Source organism: Pteropus vampyrus, unplaced genomic scaffold (assembly GCF_000151845.1).
Source record: "Pteropus vampyrus isolate Shadow unplaced genomic scaffold, Pvam_2.0 Scaffold70, whole genome shotgun sequence".
NCBI classification, from domain to species: domain Eukaryota; kingdom Metazoa; phylum Chordata; class Mammalia; order Chiroptera; family Pteropodidae; genus Pteropus; species Pteropus vampyrus.
The window spans coordinates 7,248,982-7,257,316 of NW_011888851.1; the positions used below are offsets into that span (position 1 = coordinate 7,248,982).

An 8,335-nucleotide genomic window follows, 5' to 3' on the forward strand; every position below is an offset into this window, starting at 1 on the left:
GGGAGGAGTGAGTTAAGAGTGGGAAACAGCAGATCAACCCAGAGGCTGGGAGACAAACAAGCTCATGGACTAGAGATGGTCTAGTTGAAGCAGCAGAGGAAGGGGTCTGCACCTCCATACTGCAGAACCCACAGGTCTTTTTATCAAACCCCCATGTGCAGAGCTTTCTCTTCCCAAAGGCCACCCCACTCCCACCCCAATTTCTCCAAACAGGGAAAGCCCATCCCCAAAAGCTAATGCTTCTGGGAAAAAGATGAGGAAGGGGGAATATATTCCTCCTGACCATGAAAACACTGCACACCCCTGAGCCAGGGGAATGTAGGATCCAAATCCTCAAGAACAAGAGTTGGATGGAATGATCTGTGAGGGCCATTCAGAAAGAAACTTGGCCTTCTCTAGTCAGCTTTTACTGCTGAACAAAGTAAATTAAATAGCACGAAATTCAAAGCAGCCTGAATTCGATGTAGAAAAAAATATCCTTTGTTTACCAAAAGATCCTTTGAAAAACATACAAGGACACGCGTTTTCAAACCCTACTGTGACAGGTATGCAGGCAGACAGCAGTAGGAATGCAAAGGCTTGTGCTGGATAAACACTTCTGACAAATGTTTTGGTTTTTACATTGCCTGGCTGCCAGTAATTCTTGCAAATCCCCACATCACCACTGTCAAAGAAATATTGTTATAATTTTCTAACATTGATGGAGTGTCAGCCGCACTATGGAGACCAAATATTAAACAGACTAAGTACCTTTATGATATAATGAATAAAAAACATGTGTCTGGATTTCTCTTTGATGCTTACCAGCACAGATAAAAGGAGGGATGACGTATATAGAAAAAAAGCGAAGGAAGGAAATTAATGAAGACTGTTAACCCCTTTTTACTTTAACTTATGATTGGCATACAGTGTTTCTTTTTCCTTCCTTAATATAAAACTCTTTAATTTGATCTTGGATGTTTTGCCTTTGGGGAAACCATTTTATTAAGTGTACTTACGCACCATGGGCTTTACCTGTTATCACTTTCAATCCACACAACCCTGTGAAGTGAGTACTATGATTCTGTGGTTTTCCAGAAGGAAATACTGAGGCTCAGAGAGGGTGGGTAATTTGCCTAAGAATCGCCCAGCTTGTTAGTGGTACATCCAGGATTTGAACTCAGGTGGTCTGACTCCAGGGTCTACCCACTTCATCCCCATGCTTTACTGCCCTCCTGTGCTCTGCTTCACATAAAAGGTACAGCAGTGGAAAGGTGTTATTCAAAGTAAAAATATGAACTCTTGTCATACATCAAATTAGTAGCCTTAGCATCTTCATCTGTAAAATGAGAACTATGACTAAATAGATGTGCTAAGGACCTGTCCAGAAGTAAAGTTCTTGCTGAATATATTTGTGTTCAGCATTGTGGGAAATCTTAGTAACTTCACTGGATTGTGTAATATCTTACCATATCCCCTTGTTTTACATTGCTTATGCTGCTTTCTATCTCTCTCTCCTCCTTCTAATTAACATTCTTTGCTTTGTGAATGCAATATCTAATCCAATTAATTTTAATTTTTTACTAAACTTGAATAGGACCCCTGGTTTAAGGGGGGCAGTTTCAGTTAAGTAATTGTTAGGGTGATCATCAAGCATTAGTTAGCTTGAATAATTTTTAAACTCCCTTCAGAAATAGAGACAATTATTCAACTGTACAAATAAATGACAACACATCAGATGCTAATGGAACACAGTCATACTGCTTGTCAATGGAAATCCTCATGTTTGCAATGCTACCATTAACTAATTTGAAGAATCAATTTAAAAGTGAAATTAGGTGGAATCAGATTTCCTCTTTTTTTCAGCAGAGTGTGAGGAGGAGGGTCTGTATTTTTTTTTCATATGTTTAAAGGATCTTCAAAGTGTTTTAATGGTGAGTTATAGGCTCTATTTCGTATTATCATACCTCCATTCGCCTTCTAAACTCACACATAGTGTTTCCTTGAAAACCTCCTAATATTTGAGAACATAGTATATTTTTTCCCTTTTTCTTAATTGTGTAACAATATCACTGTTATAAACAGTGATATTCAGCCCTCTTGATCCTCAGGCCAGATTCGTAAGTCTCTGTCTTAAATATAGAAAGAAATGTACTAGGATCAGGAGGTCAACCGAACTTCTTTCATTAATTATTAATATAGATAGGCATTTGATATAAAACTGAGCAAAAATGAACCAATTTATAATTCACATAAATAGTAAAAGAGAAATGAATAATTTAGTCTACTTTTTGTAAATAAGAAATGTTACCAGTTAGCATAACTTCTAATCAGTCTGTCATCCTCCATTTGGAAATGCATTAGTAATGAAATACTGTTTTTCTTTGTCATGTTCTTAAATTAGAACATGTCAGAAGGCATTTGTTAAATACCTACTACCAAGGCATACGTTATTTCTCGAATCAATTTATATTTCCGTGAACCATATCAAGAATAATATGAAGGAAACAAAATGATCTCAACTACATGTATTGGGCACTTTGTATGTCCCAGCCACTATGACAAGCCATTTTACATGTATCAGTCTGTTTCATCCTTAAAAAACCCTACCAGATAGTTGTTATTATCTCCCATGTGATAGATTAGGAAGATAAGATAAATTGAGATTAAATACTTTTCTAAAGATTGCATGGGTAGTAAGTGGTGCAGATCCAATGCAAATCTGTCTAACTCCAGAACCTATGAAATTAACCTAAGACAGGTAGGTGCTAATGTATCACAGACTCTTCTCTCTCTGGAACTTCTTCAAAGCAGTGGAAATGTGAGTCAAGAATTTTATATCCAGCAAAACTGATTTTCAAATATTTATGCTAGGTTAGAGTGGAGTTAACTAAAACATGATTCTTGAAGAAGATGACTCCTTAGATTTAAAAGATAATACAAGATTTGAATTAAAAGAGTTAAGGGTAACATCCATGGCCGTTCCAGGCACACAGTAGGTGCTTGAGAAATGGCTTTGCAGATCACTGAAGTCCAGTCACCCGTGTGGTTGGAGGTGGGCATTGCTAACAGCGAAAGCCTCTCTGTCAAATCCTTCCTCTTCCTGGAGGCTGGGATCCCGAGCTGCCGCATGCCGGTGCCGCTGCGCCCGGTGCCCCCGACATATTCTTCCGAAAAGTGGTTTGGCATAGCAAATTCCGGCGTGTGTTCGGGCAGCCAGTCAAAAATGATCAGTGTTTTGAGGCGATTCGAGTGTCCTGTGTCACCTGGGACAGCATTTTCTGCGCAGTCAAACCCAAGTTCCTGGCAGTGATTGTGGTGGCCAGCGGTGCAGGCGCCTTCTTGGTGCTGCCTCTAAACAAGACGGGCCACATTGATAAGACCTACTCAACAGTGTGTGGACACATGAAACCCGTCCTGGACATCGACTGGTGTCCTCACAACAACGAAGTCATTGCCAGCGTCTCGGAGGACTGCACAGTCGCGATATGGCAGATCCCAGAGAATGGGTTGACCTCCCTGCTGACAGAACCGGTGGTGGTGCTGGAGGGGCTCACCAAGCGAGTGGACATCGTTATCTGGCACCCTACTGCCTGCAACCTGCTGCTTATTAGCGCAGGCTGCTACAATGCGGTGCTCACCTGGAACGTGAGCTAGGCAGAGGAACTGTACCGCCTGAACAGCCTGCACCCCAACCTCATCTACAATGTCAGCTGGAACCGCAATGGCAGCCTCTTCTGCTCCACATGCAAGGACAAGGGTGTGTGCATCACTGACCTCTTCCAGGGAATCCTGGAGACCCAGAGGGAAAAGGCTCACGAGGGGTCCCAGCCCATGCGGGCCGTCTTTCTGGCGGATGGGAAGGCGTTCATCACAGGCTTCAGCTGCATGAGCGAGCAGAAGCTGGCGCTCTGAGACACAGAAAACCTCGAGAAACCGATGGACTAAAGCAATGGAGCTGGGCTGCCCTTTTATGACCCTGACACCAATGTGGTCTATGTCTGCAACAAAGGTGATTCCAGCATCCAGTACTTTAAGATCACAGATGAGTCCCCCTACATCCACTTCCTGAACATGTTCACCAGCAAAGAGCCCCAGAGAGGCATGGGCAGCATGCTCAAGACAGGCCTGGAGGTCAGCAAGTGCGAGATCGCCAGATTCTACAAATTGCATGAGTGTGAGTGTGATACTATTGTCATGACTGTGCCTAGAAAGTCAGACCAGATACTGCTGGACCTGAGGCAGCCCTGGAGGCAGAGGAGTGAATGAGCAGACGGGATGCCAACCCCATCCTCATCTCCCTGCGGGATACCTATGTGCCCAGCAAACAGCCAGACCTGAAGGTCAGCCGGCAACCTGTTATCTGACAGCCGGCCTGCTATGGCCCCTGGCTCTGCTCACCTGGGGGTCTCCACACCTGTTGCCTCCACCAATAGGGCCAACCCCAGCAGCAGCCTCACCATAGCTGGGGAGGCTGGGGAAGCTGGAGGAGGTGATGCAGGAGCTGCAGGCACTAAGAGCGCTGGTCAAGGAGCAGTGGGAGTGCATTGGTGCCTGGAGGAGCAGCTGGGCAGCATGGATAGTGGCGACACATAGGACCACAGGCCCAATAGATGCCACTCCCCCCTCAGCTTTTCCTCCTCCTCTGCCCACTTCTCACTCAGCCTCTGCTGGCAGGCTACACTGCTGGCTGGCTGCCGCCCGCCCCTTGCTGAGGGCCTCTACGGCAGGCTCAGGGGACAGTTCACACCCTGACTCATCCTGTGGGCCAGATTGGAGCTACCACCTGGCTTTCATCTTTGGTACTTTGGAGGATTTTTGTACCAAGGCAAGCTTATACTGAGAGACCATCTCTCCACCCACCCACCCCCTGTTCCCCTCACTGGAGGAGTGGGAGGGATGGGTTCTATATTTTCATTCCAAATAAAATTTACTTTCTAAAAAAAAAAGGAGTGAAGAATATTCTCAATAGAGGAAGCAGAATGATCAACAACATGGAGGTGGTGAGAGTAAAAATGTAATGGCAGAACAAGCCCAAAATGGTCCTAACAAGATATCGAATTGCTTTTTCAGTGATAACAGACCCAAACTGCAAGCCATGCAGTCTAAGCATGCACAAAGAAGAGTTTGACCTTCAGTTTCATCCAGAACCAAAGTCTCCCCTTTACCACCACAGAACCAAAGGACCGAGACATAACCAGAACTTGAACACTAGAACCCTTTCAGAAGCAAAGGGTCTGTTGTCCAGGAAGATCTGGTGCTGAAGTTCCAAGTTTCTCCAATTAAAGTTTGACCCACCAACACGTCCACATATCTCGTTCCCCTAACCCCTTAAAACCCGCTCTGAACTCCAGATGGAGGAGACAGATTTGAGTGGTGCCTCGTGTCTTCTGTCTAATGCTTCAACTCGGCATTAAGTAAATTGCTTTTTAAGTAAATCCCTTCAAAAGCTAATGTCATAGCATTGGCTTCTATGCATGTCGAGCAAAAAACCCTTGTTCAGTAATGAAAAGACAAGATCTCCTAAGGAATCAAGGGACACATGGCTGGGGAAGTAAGCTTGATGGGCAGTTAATGAGGGACTGGGGATACTCGTCAGGGTACCATTATACATATTCCCTCCAGTTTTTTATTGCATTATCACAATCACTCAAAAATATTCATTTGTTTTTCTATAGAAGTTCTGTGTGATTGTTGTCATTTCTTTTCCTCTTGCCATTGTCAAGGCCACAGTCTGGGAATTGGGCACTCCACTGATCCTTTTTTTCCCCTGTGGGTGGCCCGAAGATTCGGGGGTGGAGTAGGGTAGAGCTTACCTGTAGCATTTGTCAGAGGAATTTGATTCTGCTCTCTCCTCTGAAGTACTGTGCCAGGGTTCACTCAAACAGATATTTAAAAAGACAAAATTCACCCACACTTCCACCCCTAACACTATTTACATATTTCCATATTCCTTCCTAGTTTTTGTACAAAAGCACGTATGCTTGCAATATATTTGCATGGCTATCTCTCCTGCAAGACTCTGAGGTCCTTTAAAGAGAGGACTGTCTTAATAATTCTTACATTTCTAAGGCCTATCACAAAAAAGGTGCTCAATACATGTTTAATAAATAAATAATTGAATGATGTTAACATCATATTGTAGTTTGCTATTTTCCCTCAACAAGTGATTTTCTATATTTTTACATGGTCTTTTAATAATTACTAATAACTGACTGCTTAATATGCATTTCTTACAGATATATTATTATTTAACCATCCCCTCATATTGCCATTTGAGTTGTGAAAACTGTTTCAAAATTTCTTGTGAGTCAGTAAGTAGGGAGATGGTTTGATATAAAGATAGATTTGGATAAGGATAATGTGAATGTGGTCAATCAAATGGTCCAGAGATAGGGACACTGGTTCGGAGGCTGACCTCAGTCACACAAAATGGAGCTGATGAGGCGTCCAAAGCCAGGATTGAAATGGTGGTTGTGGAAATGGAAAGGTAGTGACAGTTTCTACACTCACTACTAAAGCTGGAAAGATATAGTCATGAATTTACCCTATTAGGAGCTAAATATATGACAGACCGTGGGAACATTGTCCTATGGTGAAGAGTATTGTTTTTAGCACCACGGACAGCTCCTAGATGGTCAGGTAGGGGCTTTGGGTCGCATAGTACCATTATTGCTGTCAGTGATGGCTCTTTTTAATTAAAAAAAAAACTAAATAAATAAATAACAGTTATTGAGTATGTGCTTAATGAAAGCTTTACATGAATTAATATATTTAATTCGCATAAGGAAACAGGCAAAGAAATGTCACATAATATCCCTCAAAGTCATACAAGTAGCAAGTGACAGAGTTAATTTCTAAACTCAAAGTAGCCTGGCTCCAAAACCCATTATACTATACTGTAAAAGATAATTACAATTAAGTATAATAAATTCTACCACAGAAAAGAACAAAACAGGGGTATCTAAGGACAAGGAAGGGAGGAATATTCTGAGAAAGCCTCCTGGAGAAGAAAACACTGGAACTAAGTTTTGAAGAATGAATGGGATTTAATGAGAGCAGAGGGCCAATATGCTACCTGAAGCCTTGTGTTGAAAAGAGTTCTGAGGCAGATACGGGCTCAGCAAAAAGCTTCCTGTAATCAATTAACAAATGAAGTAGAGAATGATGGGAGATCTGAGACTAGGGAAGTCGGTGGGCCAAACAATGAAGGATCTAGGATGTAAGTTAAAAAGTTTGGACATTTCCCCTAAAAGCTATAGTAAACCACCAAAGAGTTTTAAGCAAGATGTGGCCGGATAAAATTTTCCTTTTAGAAAAATCTTTCTAAAATATCAAGATAAAGATAGTAGAGTAAAAGATGATGACAGAGTCTCCTTTTCCTAATACCTAATGCGATGGACAAAAAGCTCAGAGACAGGACAACAGATTTGTCCTAGATAAGATGGGAAGGAGAGCAGAGTGACTTCATCCACAATATAAAACAGTTACAAAAAGATCTGACTGGAGCTGCCCCTACTTAAACAATTATATGGTACAGTCAAAAAGAAAAAGAAAAGAAAAGAAAGAAAAGAAAAGAAAGAGGATTAGGATTGGGGAGGAAGGAAGATAATGGGGGTGAACTATGAAAAAACTAGTCTGGAAGGAAGCATAACCCAAATGCACAGGGGATCCTCAGGGAGTGCCTTGTACTAAAAAGATCTTAATAAGACTATGAACCTGAGAAAGACCTCAAAATTGAGAGATAAAATGACAGAAGTGGAGTAAAAAGGATATTTCAGAGCTAAGGAAATGAATCAAGAACTGAAACACCATTATATATCTAATACATAAATTAGAAATGCCAAATAACAGGAAAGACATGATTGAAAATTGAATTAATGACATGGATAAAACGCTTGAGATAATTATAACAAATACGAAGGGAAAACGCAGAAGGATAAAAGCAAGTAGCGAGAAGATAATAAGAGGACCAGGAGATAATCAAATATAAGGATAATTGGTGTCCCTAATTGGTGTAGAGAATCCAATAAATGCAACAAAATATGCATTCAGAAACACAATTCAGGAACATTTTCTCTAAAATGAAGAAAGAACTGAATCTGCGGAGAAAAGTTTCTACCTTATGCCAGGACAAAAACAAAAACAAAAACAAAACAAACAAACAAAACAACAACAACAAAAAACCCTACTCTGAACAAACATCCACACATAGCCTGGTTAAGTTACTAATTTTCAAGAGAAAATAATTATTTAGACATCTGAGCAGAAAAGGCAAGTCATCCATGGAGGGGGAGGTAGGTAGGAGTGGAATCACACCGAATACAAACATTTGCAAACAATCTCGGTGCTAGAG

General features: G+C 41.6%; 1 pseudogene; it reads left to right on the top strand.

Moving 5' to 3' along the window:
- LOC105293276 overlaps nucleotides 1–4,575 on the top strand; it is a 71,640-nt pseudogene extending 67,065 nt beyond the window's left edge.
- Nucleotides 4,576–8,335: the final 3,760 nt, after the last annotated feature.